The 25,238-nt window shown below is 35.4% G+C and overlaps 1 long non-coding RNA gene across 1 annotated transcript in view; it reads left to right on the top strand.

Moving 5' to 3' along the window:
- Positions 1-25,238, top strand: part of LOC116664884 — a 668,708-nt gene that overhangs the window by 389,177 nt on the left and 254,293 nt on the right. The window contains exon 11 of the long non-coding RNA XR_004321387.1: positions 1,630-1,704. This is a non-coding gene — a long non-coding RNA (uncharacterized LOC116664884). The remainder of the gene's footprint in view (positions 1-1,629; positions 1,705-25,238) is intronic.

The following is a 25,238-nucleotide window of genomic DNA, read 5'->3' as shown; positions in this document are numbered from 1 at the left end:
CACCTTTCTTTGTTGGTCTACCAGGCCACTCATCACCCCAAAAGGTGTGGCTCCTTATCAGCCCAGAGGTTCCTGCTTTTCTTTCTCTACCCAGGGACCCCTGGTGCTTACATGCTGTATAGTTTCCTGCATTTCCTGCCTGTGCCCCTCCTTTCTGCCCAATTCCTGCCGTTTGGTCTGTGTCCCCCTTTCTCTGCTCATATCTAGCTATCTATCTACTCTAACACATCCTCGCCCCACTCACAGAACAATCAAGCACTGGCCTTTTTGTCCTTACAGTTTTGTCTTGTCCAGAATTTTATGTAAATGGAATCTTACAGTATCTACTTTTTGGTGAATCTGACTTTTCACTTAGCATAATGCCCTTAAGATTAATCCATGTAAACAGCCATTGTATTTATGTGAATATCAGTAGTTCGTTACTTCTGATTGCTTATCCTATTGTATGGATCTGTCACCCTGATGTTTACCCACTCACTGGTTCATAAGCCTTGGGATTTTTTGTTTTATTCTATTATGAATAAAGCTGCTATGACCCTTTAACTTTTCGTGTGGACAGATGTTTTTATTTCTTTGAGGAGTTACAAAGCGGGTTGTATGCTGAATGCGTGTTTGTCTTTGTAAGACACTGCCAGACTGCTTTCTCACATCGCTGTACCAGTTTGCATTCCCGCCAGCAATGTATGAGAGTTCCACTTGCTGTACATTCTTTCCAAAACTTGGTCTTTTCATTCATTTTAATTTTAACCATTCTCAGTGTTTGGTAATGGTATCTCATTGTGGTTTTAATTTTTATTTCTCTGATGATTAGTGATGTGGAGCATATTTTTGTGTGCTTATTTGCCATTAATATATCTTCTTTGGTAAAGTGTCTCTATTCACATATTTTGCCTGGTTTTTCAAATAGTTTTAGCTCTTACAGTTAAGTCTGTGATCCATTTTGAGTTAATCTTTGTATATGCTGTGTGTTAAGGAGCTAGATTTATCTTTTTGCATGTGGTTATACAATTGTCTCAGTACCATTTGTTGAAAAGACTGTTTCTTATTCATTGGTATCAATTTACCATGAATGTAATAGTTTATTTCTGGAGTCTCACTTCTTTTCTATTGATCTATGTGTGTCTTCTCTTGCTAGAACCACATTTCTTAATTGTAATAGCTTTATAATAATTTTGAAATTGTTAAGTATAAACCCTACAATAAATCTGTATATCAATTTGTGGAGTATTGCCATTTAATTTATTCTTCTGATCAAGTGATATATTGTATCTCTCTGTTTTGTTTTATTTAAATTCCTCTCAACAATATTTTATAGTTTTCAGTGTGCAGTTCTTTCACATATTTTGTTGAGGTTATTTCTAAGTGGTGAATAATTTTTGATGTAACTAGTAAAATAGTATTTTTATTTTCAACTCCCAATTTTATTGTTAGTATTTAGAAATAAATTACTTTTGCATACTGACCTTGAGTATTTGACCTCCCTGAACTTACTTATTACTTTATATCTTTATTTGCACATTCCTTACAATTTACTTCATGCAAGATCATATTATCTGTGAATTGAGATAGTTTTATTTCTTACTTGACAATATTTGATTTTTCTCCCCCTCCTTTTTTCCGTTGTTGCAGTGTCTAGGACCTCTCTTATTAAGATGAATGCACGTGGTGAGAGCAGATATCCTTACCTTGTTCCTGAAGTTATAGGTAAGCATTCAGTGCTTCAGCATTGAATATAATGTTAGCATTGATTTTTCATAGATGTTCTTGATTGGTTTGAGAAAGTTGCCTTTTATTATTAGATTGGTGAGAGATTTTAAAGTCAGGAATGGTAAGTGCTTCTTTTGTAATTACTGAAATTGCTGTTTTTTTTCTTTTCCTGTCTGAAAATATAGAGCATCATATTCATTGCTTGTTTTTTCAATGCTATATTAACTTGTATTCTGAGATAAATCTGATTTGATCATGTTGCATAATACCTTTAATATATTGGGGTTTTTTTGCCATCATTTGCTTATGAAATATTCTACCTACATTCATGATATCAATCTGTAGTTCATCTTTCTCTGGCTTTGATATAAAGATAATGCTGGCTTCATAAAATGAGAGGGATATCTTCTTTCCTTGATTATTTTCTGAAAGAGTTTGGGCACTGTCTGCTGGTTTTGTTTTGCTTTGTACATCTTTTGTTTTGTCTTGCTCTGTAACATTCTTTTCTGCCTTTTCTTCAGTTCCCTTTCAGTAGGACCTGCCTATACTCGATATTCAATTTGGTCTTCCTTTCTTAGGTAACGGAGGGCCCTTAAATGAGGTGCATTTTTCATTTGCTGTCATAATTTTGTGATTCTTTAGAACTCACTAAGATCAGATTGCATATCTCCTGTAGCAGCAAGCCAGCATATGGTGGAAAGCAGCCTCTTTTGAACTGACAGCCAGTGAGCAGGAAATCCAGCCCCTCTTTCGTCTGTTCAGAGCAGCTTCTCTTCAAATTCACAGCAGGCAGGCAGACACAGAGTCCTAGCTCCTCAAAGAATCTGTGGGTGGCACGGGGGGTTTTTGGTTTGTTTGCTTATCCAGGCAACAGGAGTAGCAAGCACTTTTCTCTGTAGATGGTCATTTATTCAGTTGTTCACAAATATTTAGTGAGTGTTGACTGTGTGTCAGACAGTATTCCTAACACATAAGATACAGGAGGAAACAAACAGAAAGAGATCTCTGCACTCACAGAGCTTATCAGGGTTTAAGGGTGATAAAAATAGAACTATAATAAAGTATAAAACCATATAATATGTTAAAAAGTGGTAAATGCTATTACAAGAAGAAAAACTTGAGAGTATAAGGGAGACCTCAAATGCCAAGGGGAGAGGGACAGTTTGCTGTATTGAATTTGCAGTTAGGTTTCTTTTTGAGAAGGAGAGACTTGAGAAAAGACTTGAAGATGAGAGACTGAGCCAAGAGGCTTTCTAGGGAAGAGGATTCCAGGAGACAGAGCAGCAGGAGTTCAGGCTACCAGGGCAAGACCAGAGCCCTTCTCTGTTTCCTGGCACGAGGGACAAGGAGGTCCAGCCTTTGCTCCCTTGGAGATCTAGGCTCCAAGAGCATTCCTGGCCTGGTTTTGTTACATCCCAGGGGGAGCTGGAAAGAAGAGGGAGTCACAGATCTACACAGAAGCTGCCTCAGCTGATCAGAACTCTTCTACAAGATATGCATGAGAGGTGCTGTCCGAGAACCAATACTAGGATATTGAGCTCAGCATGGAACTTTAAATATTCTGAGGTGAGACACAGAGAAAACCAATTAATCTGTCACTGAGAGAGATTACTGTATATCATTTTATGGTAGGGCAGTCCTGATGACAAATAGCAAAATACAAGCAAAATGATGATTAGTGTTTGATTTGTTGCAAAAACACCTAAGCAGAATAGCTGCTGCAGCTTCTTCTTTTTTTAACTCCAAAATAGCCAAGCAGAATATCTTATCTAAATGCAAAAAATGTATTACTTATGATTGGCTTTCATCTATTTAAAGATTTCAAAATTTAGTTTTCTGCAGTATCCTTAGGATCCATCAAGAACATTAGGAAGTAAGATAAACCTGAAGGCAGTATCATTTATAGATGAAATACAACATTGACACCTTGAATATTAAACAATTTATATACCTGACATTTTCTTTATTAAAAATGCATTCTTTAGACTTCTTTCTTAGTACCTGATTAATAGCATAATCCAGTACCAGTGGGTTGAATTTTTTTCCCTCTTTCGGTAACAAGCTGGAATAATTTGTATATCTTTCAAACTCAGAATGCAGAATAAAAATTGATTATGTCATGAAAAATGCAGTAGTGGGTTTGACAGCTATTTTAAAGATAAATCTGTATTTTTCAATAAATTTCTATACCTTTGTATACTAAGTATAATTTTTCTTATTTGAGTTTTAAATATACAAATATGTTTATAAACATATACACAAGTGAATTAAACACATGTACATATTCATGATAAAGGAGCTGAGTACACTTCATACCTAGGTTTACTTTAGTTCTCAGTAATAATAAGCATTTAAATGTGCAAACATGAATTTCCAGGCCAAGAGTTTTCACAGTTGGAAGAGGAATTTTGTTAGACTTTCTATATAATGATAGAAAAGTTAATTATTTTATATGGACTTGGGCATATTTATTGTTCACCAAAGATTTAGAGCTCTGTGTGTGTGTGTATGTATTACCCAGTTCTTATTGAACCAGTTAAAAAGGATCCTGAATCTACAGACCAGTTGATTTAGTAAAGATTTATTTACACAAAGATCCAAGAGCCATCATAGGTTCATTTTTAGAAACCAAATTCATAAAATTTATTTGAAAAAAACAACTCAATCAAAGTGGACAATAAAACATGCTACAAAGGTTAACAGAAGTGGGAAACATTTTTTAAAAAACTACAGTTTAGTGAGAAGATAACAACCCTAAAATTAAAAAAAAAAAATAAAAAACTTTATAATTTTTTTAGTCCTAGCACTCTTCTGTTAGTTTACTAGAGCCACCATAAAAAGTACTCATATTAAGTGACTTAAACAACAAAAATTTATTGTCTCACGGTTCTGAAGGCTAGAAGCCTGGAATCAAGATGGCTGCAGGGTTGGTTCCTCCTGAAGGCTGTTTATTCTGAGCGAAGTATCTGTTCCAGGCCCGTCTCCTTGGCTTGTCTTCCCTCTGTGCCTCTTTGTATCTGTGTCCAAATTTCACCCACCAGCCACACTGGATGAGGGCCCACCCTAATGACCTCATTTTAAATTGATTACCTCTGTAAAGACCCTATCTCCAAATAAGGTCACATTCTGGGGGTTAGGACTGCAACATTTCTGTTTTTGAGGAGGTACAATTCAACCTATAACAACTGTCTTGGGGAATGAAAATAAAACATTAAAATATTAATATTGTCTGCTGTTACAAAGTGCAAAAATCCTGAAGTTAGCTATTAGTTTGAAGTGGCCCTTTCACTAATTCTGATAACAGTGGAGATTTCCCTCCTGTCAGGCTAACTACCTTTGTCTAGTTGGTTTGTTTGCTTCTGTGTGACAGTCTCGCTATCTAGATCATTTATGCTTATTTAGAGCTGAGACAGAATGCATATGATTAGGCTGAGAAAATCCACTCCAATAATTAGAAAAGATTATGTCAAATAACTGTTTCTGCCTCAGGGACACAGGGAAAATTGTCTTCCTATTTGAACAGAGTGCCAGGCTTTGCATATTTCTGAAGCTTGCTTCAGTTTGAAGTCTTTCAAGGTGAATTAGTAGCTGCAAAATTCATAAATTGAAAATCAGGAGATCATTTTTTTCCCTGTTGGCGTTCATCTTTCTCCCTACTATAAAAGAGATTGTGTTTTTACTTTATGCTATTTTACTAATGCATCTAAACACCAAAATGGTATTTACGTTTTTTACATACATAAGGTCTCATTCCAGGAAACTTATTTTGCTTTTGGCCACTAGTTCCTGAGTAAGTTTTGACTAAGATGGCCTTACTGGACTCAGCTTGACTAAACTTCAGATGGACTTCTTCCTGACCCTAAGCACCTGACCTCCCTTTTCTTAGAGCCTTTACTTTACAAAACCTGCAGTTGTAAATTCTTTCTCTGTTCTTCTGAGATGTAAATCTTCTGCAACCCAGGATTGTGTTTCTCAAGGACCTGGGAGCCATCTTTTTGCAGTGCAATCACCAGGAAAGACAGGACCTCTGTCTCCTAGCCTCTTGGGAGTGGAGGAGCCTAATTTCCACAAGTGACAAGTAGCAAACACAGATGGCCCAGTCCCGTGGGCCAGATTCCTCTCTCTTCCTCAGAGTCCTCCAGGACCTTTTTATTCACTCACCCCAGCATTTAAAACTGCTTCTGCCTTTTATTTCAGGGGAGTTGAGTTCAGCCTTTCTTCTTTATTGCAGTAGTCTTGAATAGTCTTCCTCATCATTTTGAACAGGTGTCTGGTACAATTTTTCTCCTTAACAATATTGTCTGGTTCTTCATTTGGGGGTACTTCTATGAATAAGAGAAACTCCATGACTATGTACTTGAATTGTATATATTCTGTACTTGAATTAACTGTAACCTTACTTTAAATTTAATGTTAAAGTTTTGAATAAGCTTGAACTATTTAGTGTCACAAATACGATATCTATGATCCACTCAGAAATTCTGCCTTTAGTTTATTCCTTGTGGTATTTTGGTTTCTTGTTTCACTAGAAAGGCAGGGAGCTGTTTGATGTCAACTTCAAATATAAAGATTTTTGCTTGCAGAAATCTCAGATATCTATCAATTTACCATCTAAATATTTCTTAAGTTCTCTCTGTCCAATTTCTACAAGTACTCATCTATTCAAGGCCTCCATCATCTTCATTTGGGCTGAGTATATTTTTCTTGAATCTATACTTTCTGTCTACTTATGCTCAAATCTGTTTTTCACACTGCAGAAAGGTGATCTTCCAAAAATGGAAGTCAGCCATATGTAAGTGTCTGGACAGTCACTGCCCTACAAGGTACACTTATGAGAATTAGATAAAAGGTCCTCTTCTTCCAGTAAAATAGAATTTAGTTTAGCAGACCACCACCTGCACAGCTGTCCTTGGGCTAATCTGGGGAAAGTGGGGACTTGGGAAGTTCTCCCCGGCAGGACCTGGACCCCTGGGAAAGGATAGGGAGGGAACAGGTTACTTACTGGTTGTCACAGGAAAAGTAGAATGCTTCCATTGAGAGTGCTGGCTGTTCCCATCTCCACACATTGACTAATTACAGCATCACTAATAGCAGAGCTGCTGGTTTTAGGTACTTTCTGACATTATGGATATGAAATACAGTTGCTGAAATGATTCTAAGCAAAACTTATTTCTAGTCTAACTTCCAGTTTATGGAAAAGATAGACAACTGAAAAAAAGTTAAACAATACCACAGGAACACAGATAGGCAAATCCAAGACATGAGACGTTCTCAAGAACAACTGACCTTTTATCTTCAACAGTGGACGCCGTCACAAAAAGTCTGTTCTGGATTAAAATGCATTTAAAAGCTAAAACAGCCAAACACAAGTCATAGCTCTTGACTGATTATTGGTTTAGACTAATAAACTGTATTGGTTGGGGCTCTTGGGAATATCTGAATATGGGCCGGTAATTAGATGCTATTTGGAGATTACTGTCAGTTTTGTTACGTAGGATAGTAGTGTTGCCAATATGTAAGAAACAACTTAGTTGGGGTGAAATATCATAACAATTTACTTAAAAAAAAAACTGAAAAAGTAATTGAAACAAACATGGTGATGTATAAACAGTTTTTAAATTTAAGTGCTATCTGTAGACATGTAATTGTCTTCTACTGTTCTTTTGACTTTTCTGCGTGTTTGTATTTTTAATAACAAAAAGTTAAATACCATAATACTTAAAAAATGGACAGAGTGGACATCTAGTTTTAGCTCTGACATGTAAACAACTTGGAAGCTGTCATTTCCATCCGTATAATAAGAAATAGTTGGAAATGCTGAAAATCAGTAACTTTTGTTGGAACCAGGAGAAAACTAAGAAGGATCTGAAAAGATTCTGTTATGAATCTGGCAGGGTGAATGGAGGGGTAATCACTGAAGAATACACTCAGAACCTTCTTGACGAAAGTCTACACGGGGGAAAGGATTTTGCCAGAGCCTCATCCCAGTGGAAGGGAACCCTCCACTCCAGGCCCTCCAGCTTTCCTGTCTAACTTAAGGGAAGGAAAACAATCAACTCAGGTCAGGGACTGAAGGAAGTATATTGGGAATGTTGCAGCCAGGGAAGGCAATAGGAAGCAAAGGGGGGAAATCTATCTCACTGATGAAACATTTCTGAAGATCACAACTCCAAGATATAGGTCCACTGAATACTGTGACTTAATCAGAAAATTATAGCGTTCTCCCCATGTCCATTTCTTACCAGCACATCAACAAGACTAGAACAATGACTGAATTACAGCGCAAAGAGTTGGTAAGGCCCAGTCTCTATTTAAGGAGTTCTTAGGGAAACCCGAGACAACAGAGGAGAGAAAAACAAGGACATTCGAGGAATTTAAAGCCTCTGGAACAAACATTAACATACCCCAACTCTCAGCCAGATTAACATAAAACCTCTTGTTAAAGGCCTCAGTTCCTATTACCTAATACATCACGCTTGGATTTCAGCAAAACATTACAAGGCATAAAAAAGGCAAAATACCCCAGTCTTATTTGGCCAAATGATCATCAGGTCCAGACTCAAATATGACAAAGATGTTATAATTATCAGACAAGGAATTTAAAATAAGTATGATGAATCTCCTGTAAGGAACATGTAAGATCAGAAGGATAATTTAAGCAGAGAGATGTACAGTCAAAGAAAGAACCAAAAGGACATGCTAGAAATAGTAATTTAAAAAGCCACTATTTTTGCGTACAGAAATAAGGAATCCTTTGACGGTTTTATCAGTAGACTCACATGACTGAAGAAAGAATTATTCTTAATTTACCTGGTTAAATACTCACTTCTCAGATGTAGATCAACCATCATTTCCTGAAAAATAAATTTTTTGACCCATCTTTTTCTGGATAATTTCATAGCATATTGACTACCTATCTGCAAGGGCATCGTAAATTATCTTTTTAGACACCAGTTTTCTCTAATAGCCTGGGACCATGGTGTCTGCAACAAACTTTGTTGTTATAATTTCTATGAGTCAAGACTAACTCAGCATGATGCCAAATAAATGCTGAAGAATTAAGTCAGTGATTTGGGTCTTTTCCAAAAATCTTAATAGTCTATATTACAAAGGCCAAACACCCGAGATACGTAACTTACATTTGACTGTTGTTTGGCATCCAGAGATCAATAATTGGAAAATTTCTCTAAGGCCATACTAAGTTGTAGTAAATTGAGATGTAGTTCAAGAAAAAATATGAAATTTGATTACAGTGACGTAAACATTGGATACATCTAATTATTTTCCCCAAAGAAATCACTTCTTTATAGGAGTTATTTGATATGCAAAACCAGCTTAAAATCGTGGACTTTTAATTCCTTGCCCTGGGTTTGACCTCCATGCCCTTTGGGTGACAGTTCTCCATAGATCTCTCCTGTTTCTGCTTTATCTTGTGAGCAGAGACACTGACTATCATTGTCCTGGACTGTGCTTTCAAGGACATTTGTACAGTGAACAGCCTTGGAAGACGGAGGACGTATCTTCTTCCAGAACAAAATGCAAATGTAGTTACTGCTCGTGATAAAAGACTCAGGATCCTTAAGCTCAGAGTTGCACCTTGTAATGTAATCCATGGTGTGTGCAAGGGTCACTGGCTCTCTTTGCATTGTCACGTGGGAATGTGGGAACTGGGGCTCAGGAATTCAAAAGGATGCTGATCGATGGTTTGGATACTGCTGTTGCTGTGAGTAGTCAATGTCCTTTGTCTCTGATTCAGGTGTCTCAGTCCTCTGACGGTGTTTACATTTATGACCCTATAGCAGGATGACTTGTTGGCTTGCAAGGAGGATAAAATATCAAATCCTCCACAGTTCTTAACATACACTAGAGGAAACAAAAATGCTTTCAGTTGGAGAGTGGAGGCTGCTTTCTAAGCAACAATTATTTAATCAGGGCAAGAATAGGATCTTCTGAAACTATACCCATGGCTCACCTCAGGAAAGAGTCCTGGCTGGGAATATGGACGATGCTGTAAACAACGACTTCAGTCAGATGGATAAGAACGGCCTCTCCCTTCCTGTAACTCAGAGTCTGGGAGTGGGGGCCAAACAATACTCTGTGGTGTATTTCTAGGATTCGTTACTACTGTTTTAGTCAGTAAGCTAAACATAGATAAATCCATTAAATGATTTAAAGGCATGTCTTCAGATTGTAGTTGGTGACATACAGGGACAGAACATGGGAGCACAGACAGGCTTGGCGAGTCTTGTATTTCTGCAGAGGCTGAAAATGAGCCTGAAAGTGAAAGGGGAGAAAGAGAGAGAGAGTGAGAGAAAGAGAGAGAGAGAGAGAGATGGGAAGAATTGAGAGAGTTAATAGTGGGCACATGAAAGAGAAGAACAACAAATCGACAGATATCCCCTATTTGGCTGATTGTCTGGATGGGCAAATTCATATTGTGAACTTGTTAAGAAAATAATGTTTTCACTTGTAATTCATTTTTCCTCCCTGGCTTTACTGATCTGATTTGAGAAGTTACCATGCCAGTAAATTCGACTGTGAAATTACATTCAGGTACCTAAGACTCAAAACCACTGCTTAACTCTTCTAACAGTGGATCAGCAAATATTCCTGTTCCACAGTTGATATATTGCATTACTGGGCTAGATTTAGAGTTACGTTTTGATACTCACTTCCACATAACCCAGTAGTAAGGTCAGCCCTGAACAATAATTGCATCTTCAGTCCACAAATCATGTGAATATGTTGACTGAATTGTGGTGTGGAAGTATCCAAGAAGGAGTCATGCAAAGGAAGCCAAAAATGAATATTATGTACAGTTTTATCATGTAAGCCATCAAGAAATATAATCAATGTCTTAAATCTTTGAGAGTCTCTTATCAGAAATCTTTACTATTGCCCTACAATAAATATAATTTAGTCATTAAGAAAATAAAGGGACGTCACAACTGACAGTCAAATTTATGCTGTTGGCCATGTAAATTTTTAAGTGAAAGACATTAAAAAATATTCCAAAGCGGAGTTCCTGATGAGATTTTAGCTGTAAAGAGACTAATGACAGGTAAAAAGATATTAGTGTCCTCACTGGAAGTCTTGACATATTTAAAATCTGAATTAAATTGGTTATGAATGTCAGTGATACACTAATGAAGATTAACAAAGAGCTCAGAATATATTGAGTAACTGAAGTGGAAACATGGAGTGATTGATGCAGTGATAATACTAGAAGACCTACTGACAAAAGGCATCTTTCAGTGTGACGACACAGTGTGAAATCCATGAAGCAAATGTGGGGCACCAGAGCTTCTGCTTGAGTTAAAACAATGGATTTGAAGAGGTATTTCAGGAAGACAGAAGATGTATTATTCTAGGAGATGATAATTTTATTAATATTGTTAACAATTATTAATATTATTGTCTGCCTTCTATGTTTAGGACTCTGGCATGTTTCCTTTTTAATCTGTCATTACCACAATGCTGCAGAATAGAGATTATTATCCATATTTTATCAAATAGAAACCAAGACAAGGTAAGGTTGAGCTAGTTAGTGGTGTGGCAGGGATTCAAACCAAATTCTGCTGTCCTTTCTACTATAATAAGAGAAAAATTATTCCTAGTCTTCAAATGAACTAATTTCACAGGGACGAAGGTGAATATCTTTGTATTTGATTTCTATTGCTGCATAACACACTTACAAATGTGTCACAAACCTAGTAGCTTAAGACCACACCTATGTTCCTGTGTCTTTAGGTCTGAAGATCCCAGTTTCACGTCTGCTGTCAGCTAGGGACTGCCTCTGCCCTTGAAAGTCAGCAGCATGCCTTCTTGTGTGGTCCCCCATCTTCAAACCAGCGATGACTTGTTGAGTCCTTCTTATATTTTGAATCCCTCTTACGTTTTCTCCTGCTGCCAGTGAGAGGAGACGCCATGCTTTTAAATGGCTCACACGACTGAGTCAGGCCCAACCTCTGTATCTGAAAGTCAACTGGCTTAAGACTTTAGTTACATCTGCAAACCCCTTTCACAGTTCTACCTAGATTAGTGTTTGATTGAATAACTCAGGGAAGTGAATCTTATGGGTAGGGAATCTCTATAATTTTCCTCACTATAATCTTCTTTAATAACAGAATATTTGAAATGGGTGGTACAATTTTTTTAAGCAACTGAGATTTATATTTATATTTTCATCCAATGTCCTTTCAGATCTGCTCTGGAGGGTCCATAAGTTTTTGCCAAGCTCTGTTAATATATAGATGTGGTGTTCTATACATGTCTTGTAGGCAGTGTTGGTTGATAATATTATTTTCTTATATCATTAACATTTTGGGTCAATCTAACAATTAATAAGAAAGAAGTGGTAGTTTCTCCAACCATGATAGCAGGTTTGTCTATTTCTTGCATTATTTGTGTCAGTTTTTGCTTCACATTCTCTGAAGTTTTGTTAAGTACATACACATTTAAAATTGTTAAAACTTTTCGTGAATTCACACTTTTGTCATAATGAAATATCAATTATTATTCTGATAATACTTTCAGAATTCAAGTTTTTATTCTTTATTTTCATATATATTTAGACACACCAGCTTTCTCATGGTAAGTCTTTACTTTGTATACATTTTTTCCGTTCTTTAACATGCGAACAACTGTGTCTTTATTTAAGCATCTACTCTGTTAACTACATGTAGTTGGATCTTGTTTCTTTTTAATTCATTGTGATAACATCTGACTTTTAATTAGGTTTTTCTCAACCCATTTATATTTATTGTAGTTATTGATATGGTTGGACCATTGTTAAGGTTTTTTTTAATCTTATTTTATTTTTTCTGTTCTTTTTTCTTTGATACTCCTTACTTTTCTTATTTTAATCAAGTATGTTTAAATATTCAGTTTTAACTTTTCTCTTATACCTGTACCTATTCATCTTTTTGAATGTGTGTGTGTTTAGAGGAGTTTCTAGAGATTATAACATATATCTTAACTCAAGATTTTATTACATATTATTCATATACCACTTGATGCATTGTTATAACTTACCAGTGGTATACTTTTTTTTTTTTGTAACCATATTTTAATTGAAGTATAGTTAATTTATCATAGTATGTTAGTTTCAGGTATACAGCAAAGTGATTCAGTGACATACACCCACACACATACATATATTCTTTTTCAGATTCTTTTCCATTATAAGTTATTACAAGATATTGAGTATAGTTCCTTGTACTATACAGTAGGTCTTTATTGTTTATCTGTTTTATATATAGCAGTGTGTATACTAGTGGTATATTTTCATTTAACTCCTTCCCATCCTATGTGCTCTAGGTTTCTTTTACTTTATGAATACATATGCTATATATCCTGCAATACAATGTAACTTTGCTCTAAAATTCAAAGGTCTTTCAAAGAAACTAGTGAAAAGAATGAAAGTCCTTTATGTTTAACAAAATATTTATCATTTTAGATGCTCCTCAGTTCTTGTACAAACATGCATTTAAGTGGTTTCGTTTATCTTCAAACTGAAGAGCTGGTATCAGATTCTCTCAGCCTCTGTTTACCTGAAATTGTCTTTTTTATTTTCATTTTTGGAGAATATTTTTGCCAGATAGATTTTGTTAAATTGACACTTTCCCTTCTCCTTTAAATATACATTTCATTGCCTTCTGGCTTCTGTTGTTTCTGGTGAAAAGTTAGCTTTTATTCTTATGTTTATTCTTTTGAGTTTGGTCTCTTTTTCCCTCCGGCTGGTGTTAGAATTTTCTTATATCTTACATTTCTATCTTTGGTAATTGGTGCCTGTATGTGCCTAAGTATGATTTTCTGTCTTTTTATCTTGTTTAGGATGGACTGAACATCTTGAATTTCTGCATCTATAGTATTTATCAAGCATAGAAAATGGTTCATGCAATAATGAGAAAAATGATTGATACTCGTAGTCTATTTAAGAGGAAAAGTATCTACTAGAAAGTATATTTATAATGCTTTATTTGAGGTCAAACTTGAGATAAGAGAAAAAGAGAACGGCCAATTTAAGTATGCTTGATCATTTCAAATTGATTGTGAAAAAATCATAAGGTGAACATATGAGGCTATTACAATAAAATATTAAGTAAAAACTTGAATAATTGAAAATACATTAATAGAAACATGACTACAAAAGATAAGTAATTGCAAAATTTTGCATGAATAATCATGAAAATCATGTCAATATAGGAATGCATGTAATAAGCTGTGAAAAAGTTCCCTCAAACTGAGAGGTTTATGAATTTTAAAATATATGATATTATTGAATTTATTTAATTAACGGATGACATAAATGGCTCAGAGAGACCAGTCATCTCTACTGATTTCCAAGGCATGACAGGAAAGCACAGGCAGAAGACAGACTGGATTTTCAGTCTCGAGTGTTCCAACTGCACCACACTTAACTGCTGTTTCAAAGAGCATGGCTTAAGCTTTGAGTAGGTGCTCATAAAGAAGAGACTAGAATGAAACAGGAATCAGATTATCAGTCTGTGTTAAGATTCTGCTATTGATAAAATAGATATTCTCTGATTTTTTTTATAATAATCAGAATCAAGATGAAAATAGGAATTACATGCTATACTTAAATTTTGTTTTAACTTTTTAAAGTACAGTGCTTGTTGAAATAAATCCTTTAGAAAGACATAGTCAGGAGGTCTAAAATTTATTTATTTAGATGGTGTCTTAAAATTAGCCTGAGCTTATTATAATGAAAAAATCTCTGGCTTCTTTATGAGATGTTTAATGAAAGATGAAAAATTAAAGCACCAGGTGTCTTAAAGTGGAATACCATTATTACTGATACTTCAAAACATATCATATGCTTCAGGCAAGTAAATTTAATTAAAGACACTGAATGCTTTCATAGCTAGAGTTGCATTATTCATGCATTTACAATGATTCTTTGAATCTAAGGATGTAAATGAAAAGCGACAGCATAACAACCAAGGGAGAAAAGAACACAGATTTAACATCATGATGCCAAAATAATTTACCTAAGCAAATGGACGGTTAAGTGAAATGGCCAGTAAATTCAATAAATGAAACAAGTTGTTGTATTCTACTGGTATTTCTGACTATTAAAAATTGTAACTTTGATAGTTTCAGGTAGGGGTAAAAAATCCCTAATTGCTATTTGAAAAAAATAATAATAGTGGACTTACTTTTTGTAACATAGCTAACAATTCTTCTAGTCCCTTGTACAAAAGTTTCCCAAGAAAAGACTCTTTGGCCTTTTACCTAAGAATACTTTTTAAAAAATCAGTTTATTTCTATGAAGTGGAAAAAAAAAAAAAGCAAGCATCAGTGTTTAAAATCTTTCTTGATTTTAGTCTAGTATCCTATTTATTATTTTTAAAATTTTACTGCATGTAGAGCACAACTGTTAATAATTTGCCCTCAATAAAATGAAAATCCAGTATTCAAGTAGCTATAATATATGCATAGAAGCTCTAGACAGGGTAGGTGTTAAATGAAAATAAATATAACGTTTTAGAACCAGCAGAAAATTTAGATTCTGTAATCCAAAGATTATTTTACATTAGGAAAATAAGGAGGTGAGTTTCCTGCCTTCTGAACAGGGGATCACCCTACCACATTAGAATGCATCAATATTAGTCCATGTTTTACAGAACATACAAAATCTCTGATGAAACAATTTATTCTCTATTAACTAGCCAACTTTCCATAAGGCTCCATATTTCCTCCAGTTAGGGCACCCATGGCTAAGAGTGAGTTATTTTTACATCTCTCTATTTGGCCAACTTTTTCTGTAAAGGGCTAGATAATAAATATTTGAGGCTTTGTGGGCCAGGTGGCCTGTCACAACTACTCAACTCTGCAAAAGTAGCCATAGACAATACATAAACGAATGTGTGTGGCTGTGTTCCAATAAAATTGTATTTACAAAAACTGGCAATGCAGAATAGCCCTGGTTCACAGTCTGTAGTCTGATGAGCTGAGATTTAGAACAATGATACCTTCTTAAGTATTTTATAAATCTGTCATTTGTGTATATTTTTATCATATCATTTGCTAAGCTGTATGGTAAATGTTTGCCCTCTCCCCCATCCACACTCAGAGGATAAGGTTCTTAAGGGTAGGAATTCTGCTTCATTTATTTTTATGTGGTCAAGAATATTGGCAGAATGAATTTTATCTATCAAATATGACAGTTCCTACAACCGAATGGAAGCAGCACAGTGAATGAGAGCATTTCCAGAAGCATGTTCAGCCAGTTCCTGGCTTCAAAAAATGCTTACCAAAAATGAGCTTATTATCAAATAAATTTGTAGAATATAAATGATATAAACCTCATGGATAGTTATAAGATACACTAACGTAGTAAAAGCCATGATAAGTACTTGCTATGAGTAAATCAATTGTTTCCCAAACTTACTTGAAAAAAAAATTAATTCACTGTTATCATCTTGAATAGCACATTTCTTCTTTCGCCACTTTTATATCTCCACTCATCATTGTTTATAAGTGCTAGGCTCCAGCACTTATTAAAGATATCCTTTATTCAATAAACTTTTAAATGAAATGTGTTTTTAAATAGAATTTATTTTTGGAGCACTTTTTAGTTCACAGCAAAAAAAATGGAGCAGAAGGTACAGAGAGTTTCCGTACATCCGCCGCCTCCACACATGCACAGCGTCCTCTACTATCACCAGCTCTCAACAGAGCAGTTCATTTGTTATAGCTGATGAACCTACATTGACACATCATTATCACCCAAAGGCCATAGTTTACATTAGGGTTCACTGTTGGTATTTTACATTCTATGGGTTTTACAAATGTATAATGTCAGGTATCTTTTATAATAGTATCATATAGAGTACTTTCACTGCCCTAAAAATTATTTGTGTTCTGTTTATTCAACCCTTTCTTCCCCTTAAGCCTTGGCAACCACTGTTTTTTTTTTTACTCTCTCCATAGTTTTGTCCTTTCGGAAATATCATACAGTTGAAATCATACAGTATGTAGCCTTTTCAGATTGGCTTCTTTCACTTGGTAATATGCATTTTAGTTTCCTCCACATCTTTTCATGGCTTGATAGCTCATTTCTTTTTAGCACTAAATAATATTCCATTGTCTGGGTGTACTACAGTTTGTTTATCCATTCACCTGCAGAAGGGCAGCTTAGTTGCCTCCAAGTTCTGTAAATATTTCTGTGCAGGTTTTTGTGTGGACATAACTTTTCAACTCCTTTGAGTAAATATCAAGGAGTACAATTGCTGGATTGTATAGGAAGAGTATGTTTAGCTTTGTAAGAAGCCGCCACACCGTCTTTCAAAATGACTGTACCATTTTTATTTCCACCAGCAATGGATAAGAGTTCCTGTTACTCTACATACTAGTCAGAATTTGGTGTTGTCATGTAACATCTTTTAGAGTCTTATTTCTTGAAAAAGGTAAAAATTTAAAAAATCCATTTCCTTATTTTCATTTGTAGTTTTTAAGTAACATAATCATAGATGACTGCAAAAGATTGTTTCTAGGTACTAAAATAAAATCTTTGAATGGACTAGCATTTCCTTTAATTGAAGATTAAGTCTAAGATGCTGGAATTTGGGGCTGACATCTTGCTCATTGTATATCTTCCTTTTCCACTAGAAAGCAAGGGATTTATGATATATATATATATATATACACACACACACAGATATATTTGGCCAAATGGAAAAATAAGCCTGCCATTACAGAAATAGAAAAGTGGGCAAAAATTCTGGTAATGAAAGTTTTAACAAAGGGACAGAACTCTTACGGTGTCAAAGTAAAAAGAAAAGTAAATTAGTTCTTTTAATTATTCATTTTGGCTGTGTATTAATTTAGCTTTTGGGGCTGAAGAGGAAATGGGATTTGACTAAGTCAAAATACAGTGATTGGAGTATCAGTGCTTAGACCAATAACCACATTCTCTATCCAGAACATTTACTCTACATGTTGTAAGACTATTCTTTAATTTCTTCCTCAATCATGTGATCATAGGTATCAGAAAAAAATAATTACTACTTATATACAAGCCACTCTCAATATTTTTACATTAAAAGGTTGGCAACATGTGACATGAATATAGCAATCACTTGATATTCCCGGGTTTAAGTATATCAGAAATCTTCTTTTGGCTTTTTGCCGAACATGACACAGAGCAGGCATTAGAAATACTTTCAAACTACACCGGTCCAAAAAGAGCTAGGAAAATTCAGGGTACTTTTTCCTGAACTGTGTTCAGAAGATTTTATTGTTTGCTAATAATTTTTGCTTATTTCCTAGATATTTCATCTTAGTAAACTAGGGTTGGGGGAAGAGAGTAGAGCAGCATTAAGAGCCAGCGTTAAGAAATGCGCATCGCTTCTTAATAAGAAAGCTCTTTTCAAGAGTGGTGGCTGGGGGTGGGGTACCTTTTAGGTTCCTACCCTCAGTTTCACCAACAATATCCATGCTTCTTTGGTTGTCAGTAACTAACTTTTAATAATGATTTTTGGATTCAAATTGAGGGAGGGTTAAAGCTGGTGAACGTGGGAGAATGTTTAGGATATACAGCTCTTGGTCTAAGCGTTGGGAAGTAGAACAGTCTTTCATGTTGTACTGGCCTTTTTTGGTCTCACCACTTGGGCATTATGGTTACTACTAATTTTTAAGCCAGGACCTGTGACGCCTAAGTAGTATTTCCAAGAAATTGCTCCAAAGTGAAAAGATGGAATGAAACAATTAGGGTCTAGGACTAAGAGACAATATAAAAGACAGTGAGATGTAGGGTATTAATCCAATCAATCCACGTGGAGAAGCTTTCACAGATGGAGGATGTCAGGAAATGATGGCAGAAATAGAGTATTAAGTAAGAAAGATATGGAGAATCATAAAAAGTTTGAATTTGGTAAGAGAAATATCATGACTATAAGAATAAAGTAACATGAAGAAAAGTTAGGTACATGTCAGAGAAGAGATGCAGCTTTTCATTTTGATCATTATTTCAGCTCACAAATCGGTCCTCGAAGTTTGTTTTGACAGACATGTAATTATTTAATTTTTAGTGCTCCTTTTCAAATTTAATAGTTAATTTTCTCATTTGAATATGACTTGTGTTTCTCATTAAGTGATGTGGAAAATGGTAATGTAATGAAACTTCTCAGAGATAAGAATGACTAGATAGAAAATACCTTTAAAATTAGATGTTGAGAATTTTTAATTAAGGAGAATACATTTCACAGTTCAAAGTGGAAAGAAAACCGTTTGAGAGAGGAAAATTAAAGATGACAGTTTGAAAGAACAGCTGCATTTTTGCATCCCTTGTACTAAGAAGTTGTGAAATGTCTTAGAAATAAACGAACAAACACCAGTGTCACACTTGTAAGGTGTGGCAAGGCAGGTAAGAATTAGGGGGATCAGTGGTATCGGTGCTGAAAGTGGTGATCAGTGTGTGAGGAGACAAGTAACAAATTATTCATTACTGGCCTAGTTAGGAGTTGTGTTGCACAACTGTGTTTAAGGGAGTATCCAAAATGTAGTTGTGCTGATAGCAAGGAAAATGTACAATTTGTTAGCTAGCTTGTGAAAGTAGCTCATTCCATTTTTCTACAACCTCACAAAGATTCTTTCGACGATTTTAGTCATCAATTATTGATTAAATCTGGACTCCCCCGATAGGTTGGCAGGGGAAAAGAACAATCTGTAATACTCACTTGTTCAGATAAATCCTTTGTAGAAATATGAGGGTCAGATTAAAATTCAACATCACTATAGATGACTTAAGGCCACCTAATGATTCTGAGGTTCTGTTGCCAAAAGATCAGCCCCTGTCCCTGACGAGCCAAATTGAAACTCAAGAGACAGGGTCTTGAGCTTAGAAGAAAAGGGACAGCTTAATTACTTTGCCAGGCAAAGGGGTCTCACATCAGGCTAGTGCCTTCAAAACTGTGAACTCACCTTGGGAATGGGGTAGGGTGATTTTATAGCCATAGCTCAAACAATAAAGCATTGATAACAATCAACAGAATTATTTTCTCATCATAAGACTTAAGAGTGGTGTCATGGTGCCTCCGGGCGACCAATTCTATATAGGCTAGAGGTTGTCACTTTTTTGATCTCTTTATCTTGTAAACACCCAAGGTGTGGTTTCCTTGGTAATTCTCCTTCAGTTATGCTGGGTAAGGGGTATAAATGGAAATGGTCCAGGACAAATTAGGGCTACATGGCACTTTGAGAGACAACTCTTGAGATACCCTTTTCTCAAAGCCCTTTTAAGATGTGGCACATCATTGTGTTGCACTGAGTGAACCCTGCTTAACATTTTGCTTTTTCTAATATGTCACCTATATAAATCTCTCATTGGTTAACCTTCTTTTCAAGGCTATGCTATTCTTAGCCTTTACTTCGAGAAGCTGTTCTTTCCTTCTCGTCCTCCCCCATCCCTCACTCTGCGGGACAGTTTCAAGTCTGTCTTTCTTCTTGGAAAGTCCTTACTTCCATATCTTCTGGGACTTAGTAACAACCCAATTCCTCCTCACATATTCTTCCAGAGAGCTCAAAAGTACAGATGCAAATTGAGTTCTAGCAACAGCCTGTGAAGGAGTAGAAAGCAAACTAACAAACTGACTTCCCTGATGGGAAACTGCTGATTCATTCTTCACTAAGAATCACTTTAACCCAGAGGCTACACTCCAGGAAGGACATAATGGCTGATAATCTCAGAAGAATGGAGAGACCCTCCAGAGTTCCTCTTGAAGATTCACTGAGGTTAAGAAGAATGAAGCACCCTATACAATGCCCTGATTGTTATCACCTTTTCTGTTCCATCCAGGTTTTCTATGAAACCTCAAGACCCCAACCCCAAGATGGGCTCACAGTCTTTAAGTCGTTAGCCTGCCGTGACTCCCTGTGCTGGGCAAAGCAGTAAAGCTGCTCTTTTCTTTGCTCCCCAAACTCTGCCACCTAGTTTGAATTCGCTTTTCAGGGTGCAGAGGCCAATTTTTCGGTAACACTCAGAACGTCCCCATTTCCCAAAGGAATCTAGGAAAATTAACCTTTGTAAATGGTCATTAGTTACGTGTGATTATGTGTCTGTTCTGCCGTTGTCTTAAGTAAACTTTTAATTTGCAGACTAAATTTAATACACATGTAATTATGACTTTTAACCCAGATTCTGATGCTTGGGAATTTAAAAAATTATTTGCCGAATTTATTTTGAGCTATTAAACAATGTACAGCTAGTATACAATATATATATCTTCATTTTTTGTTAAATTCTGGAAGTGTAATTTGTTTTAGATATGACTGGTGAAACAAAAGCCCTTTCACTGTAAACAATATTATATTGGAATCAATCCTATTTTGTTTTAGATGAAAAACTCTTGTCTCAAAATGTTTACCTTTTACAAATTCTGTATGATGTGCTTGACGCATATTACAAATGTAAGTGGTATGAACAGTCATATTTTAGCTATAGTTCTGAATGGGTCTAATTCAGTTTTAGAATCATACAGTTGGTAACAATATGACAAAATGTAATTGAATTGGTTATAAGTATGGTGATATTTAAGCCCAGTCAATATAAGTCATTTCTAGAGGTTAAAATTGATTAAAATTTAGGCACTGTCACTACAGGGTAAATATTACCCCCACGGCAAATAGAACTTAACTTTTATTAAATCAGCATATAAGTTTTAAAATTTTAAAGTTTTCATTTGTTTACCTTATGTAATATTAAGGTTTTTGATGATATGTTGATGAAGATGCCACTGGATTTCAAAGAAGCACTGAAATGAGTGTTGTAGTATGGATTAGAATCCCATAATCAGACACAGCAATTTATTATGTCCTTAACCAAAACGAAGTACCATTTTTGATTTTACACATTACAGAAAAATGTTTATACTTAAGTTTGTCAGTGGAGTCAGTATCTTTCCAAAATAAAGGCAGAAATAAATTCAGGAAGTAGAGAATATAAAATAAAGTGTGCAAAATGATTAGCTTTTGTCTGAGTCAATTAGACATGGAATATTGGCAGTTCTTGGAACTTCAGTGTAATGTTACAGTTTGGCATAATAAACCAATTAGTTGAAATGTAAAAATTCTCTTGAGACATCACAGTTTTTACACAAAGTTGGCTCTTTACAATCTTGTTTCTAAAGCCATTAAAAGGCAAGCAAGTATTTTATTTTCTTTGGTTCTTACATCAGGGCAAAGTCCTCCTAGAAAATAGGATATTTAATTCTTTAAGAAATTGCTACTATATTGAATTAGCAAGGGACTAATATATTATAACCATTAGTATTGTCATTATCTCAAATGTGGATCACAATTTTCTGTGTTGCTTACATATAATGACAAACATGATATTATTTTCCATAATTAGATGTAGCCAACGTATGTGTGCATAAGTAAAAAGTTCTTCTACAAGGATTAAAAGAGATGCATCTCTTTAAGAATGCTGATTTCATGTTACAGGATCAGCATTGGGGAAGGAAGACAAGCAGAAGTAAAACTATTGTCACGTGTTTTTCCTATTTTCCCAAATCATTTGTCAATAAATAAGAAGGAAAAAAAAAAAAAAAACAGGATCATCTGTTTGTAGCCAGTTAACCCTTTTTTTCCCCCAAGTTTAGAAGAATATTGGCAAATTATTGAGGTGATGCATATAAATCATATAACTTGCTAACTTTTAAAAGTGTGAAAGTTTATTGTTGTCTTGCAGCTGTGGGATTTGCCCTTCTTTTAGACCAGACTTGCCAATCATTGTGTTAAAATTTGGGCTCCGATCATTTCGCAAAGCCTTATTTTGCCATCTCTCTTCTGCCTTATTTCTTTCTGTTATGCATTAGCCATGAAAGGTGACAGTTTCTTAAGAGTCCAACCTTAAAAGCATGAAGGATAGCAGATGAAGAGAAACCATGCTTCCTAGTCAGTGTATCAGTACTTTTTTGACACTCACTTAGCCGGCTCCGTCCATGTTCATTTGCCCCCTCTCACTTCTCTTATACTTACTAGCTGTGGGAAGTAATTCATCTGGTAGTTTTTTGAATTATCCAAGTTATATTTCTGTAGTCTTAGCATTAGTTTCTGGTGTATAGCATAGTGATTCAGTTATTACATATTTATATACAGTCATACATATATAATATATATATATATTCCCTTTCCAGTTAGAAACATTTTACTTCTGTTTCTACCACAGCCTTTTATCCATATCCCTAGCATTTTACTTTATATATTATAGTGCAATTATGTATGTACAAATCTACCTATGTACTAAAATGAAGACTCTTTGAGGGCAGATGCCTTTAAAATCCCCTCACTGGCACTTCCCCATTATTAATGCAATGCATGGTGTACAGTCAGCATTGAATAAGCATTTGTTGATTAACACACATCATGGGGTTAACTATTACTTATATGTTCATGATTCCAAATTTATATCTCTGGCCCAGAACTATCTTTTGAGTTCTGTGTGCATAAAACACCTGCTCCTGGACATCGTTGCTTGTAAGTCTTAATATGCATTACAGACTCAACGTACCTCAGAGTTTACTCTATATCCTTCTTCTGGAACCAGCCCCTCAGAATTCTGGTATGTACAACTGGTACTAATTATCAGCCCATTTGTCCAAGTTAGGAATATGAGAATCATCCTTTACTGTTTTATCTCATCACTCATTTCCAACAGCTGTCAAGTCCTGCAGAATGAAACTCTTAAGTAGCTCTTAAACCAATCTTCTCTTCTCTGTTCTCATTGCCACTGTTGTGCTCATTGACTGCCAAGATTATGCAGTGGACCTCCACGTGGTCTCATTACTTCCAGTTTGGCTTCCCTTCAATCTATGAGCCATATTCTGTTAGTTCTGAATTGCTATTGTGTACCGGGCACTGTTCTAAGTTAGTATTCACAGATCTGAGAAGTAAGCATATTCCTCTTTCTATTGTGCAGCATGTGGAAATTGGAGTAGAAAGGTTGCTCAAGGTCACATAATCAAAAACTAGGGGAGTTGATTCTAGGCCAGGGACTCTGAGTGGAAGTACTATGCTGTTATGCACTGAAGGTTATACATTCTAACTTTATGCTGTTTTTATACTGTAAGCTGCTTTGACCCTTGAACTATGAGTTGCTGACCTCTAAAAAGAACAAATTTAAAGCCAGTGATTTACATCCATTTGTTTTAATATTTGTTCACTGCAATCTTTTGGATAAAACTTTCATATTTTATTTAATTGAGAAATGGAAATGAATTTCATGACGACTTTATTTTAAAACTTTATTTAAAGCTCACCATTTCTTTAATTTCTTTCCCTTTTTTGGCTGATCTCAGTTTAATATTCCTTTGTACTCCCCCCCCCCCATAAAATATGCCTTGGAATTCTTGTGAATGTGATGTTCATAAGAAATTAATTTGTGTTTCAGGGAAATAACATGTTCACACAGCAAATGTGGCATCATTTTAAAAAGCATTCTGCCAAACAGAGCTGAAAGAAGTGAATTAGCATATAGCTTAAGTCTGGTTTTATCTTAGAGTGATATTTCAGTCACCCGTTGGAGTAATGCACCAGATGCGATAAAATCCTTATACGTAATGAATCTACTTAGACGTTCCTCACCATGTAATGGTATATTGTAAAAGCCTGATCTGCTATAGTTTCTTTGTTTAACTGGGACACTAACCTAGCTTCATGTACCTTTCTGAAAGGAAGACCCAAGCAAGGAGGTCTTCGGAGTCTCACTGATATTGGTTAGACATGGATTTAATTACTATGTTCATCCTTACGAACAGCAGAGACTAAAAGAACCCTAAGAAATATTAAATGTCTTAAGCTCTGTTTAACCACCATGTTGTCTAAATTATCTTATAATGTCTAAATTTAAAATAATTTAATGTTAACTTTTCTTTCATAATATATTGCTGTTAAAGAGTCAATACAGGCACATGAAGAAAAATAATTAATGGGTTGATAAAACTTTTTCCATTTGCATTACTTCCTTTCATCCTTCTGTTTTTCCAGCCTTCCTTTGCCAAATATTTATTGATCATCAGTTATGTTCTGGGAACTGTATTATGTACTTGGTATTTATCATTGGATAAAACAGACAATGATCCCTGCTCTCATGGAACTCACATTCATATTTTCAGAATAAAATCTCCATAGGTAGAGGTGTCCTGGGCATCAGAGCAGAATGAAGATAGAAAGATACGTAGGTTTCACAAAGGAAAAGAAGTGTGCCAAGAATGGGTATTGAACATGAATATTATGTGATTAGCAGTTTTTATTGGTAGAATCCTGACCTTTGCATCAACATCACTGTTTTGTCATAAATAACATTTGTGAAAGTTGAATCCAGTCTGAGATTCTGAAAACTTAGTCCAGAGAAAGTGGCCCAGATTCAGAGGACTCAGTTACCATTCACACGGCTTCCCAAAAGAAGGACTGACCATCTATAGCCCTAATGGACACACGATGTGCTTTAAAATGGCATATCCACCTATCTTGAGATAATTAATGCCTCTCTAGCAGTTGTGAAT

This window comes from Camelus ferus, chromosome 7 (genome assembly GCF_009834535.1).
Source record: "Camelus ferus isolate YT-003-E chromosome 7, BCGSAC_Cfer_1.0, whole genome shotgun sequence".
NCBI lineage: Eukaryota > Metazoa > Chordata > Mammalia > Artiodactyla > Camelidae > Camelus > Camelus ferus.
This window is presented reverse-complemented; position numbering and strand designations above follow the sequence as displayed.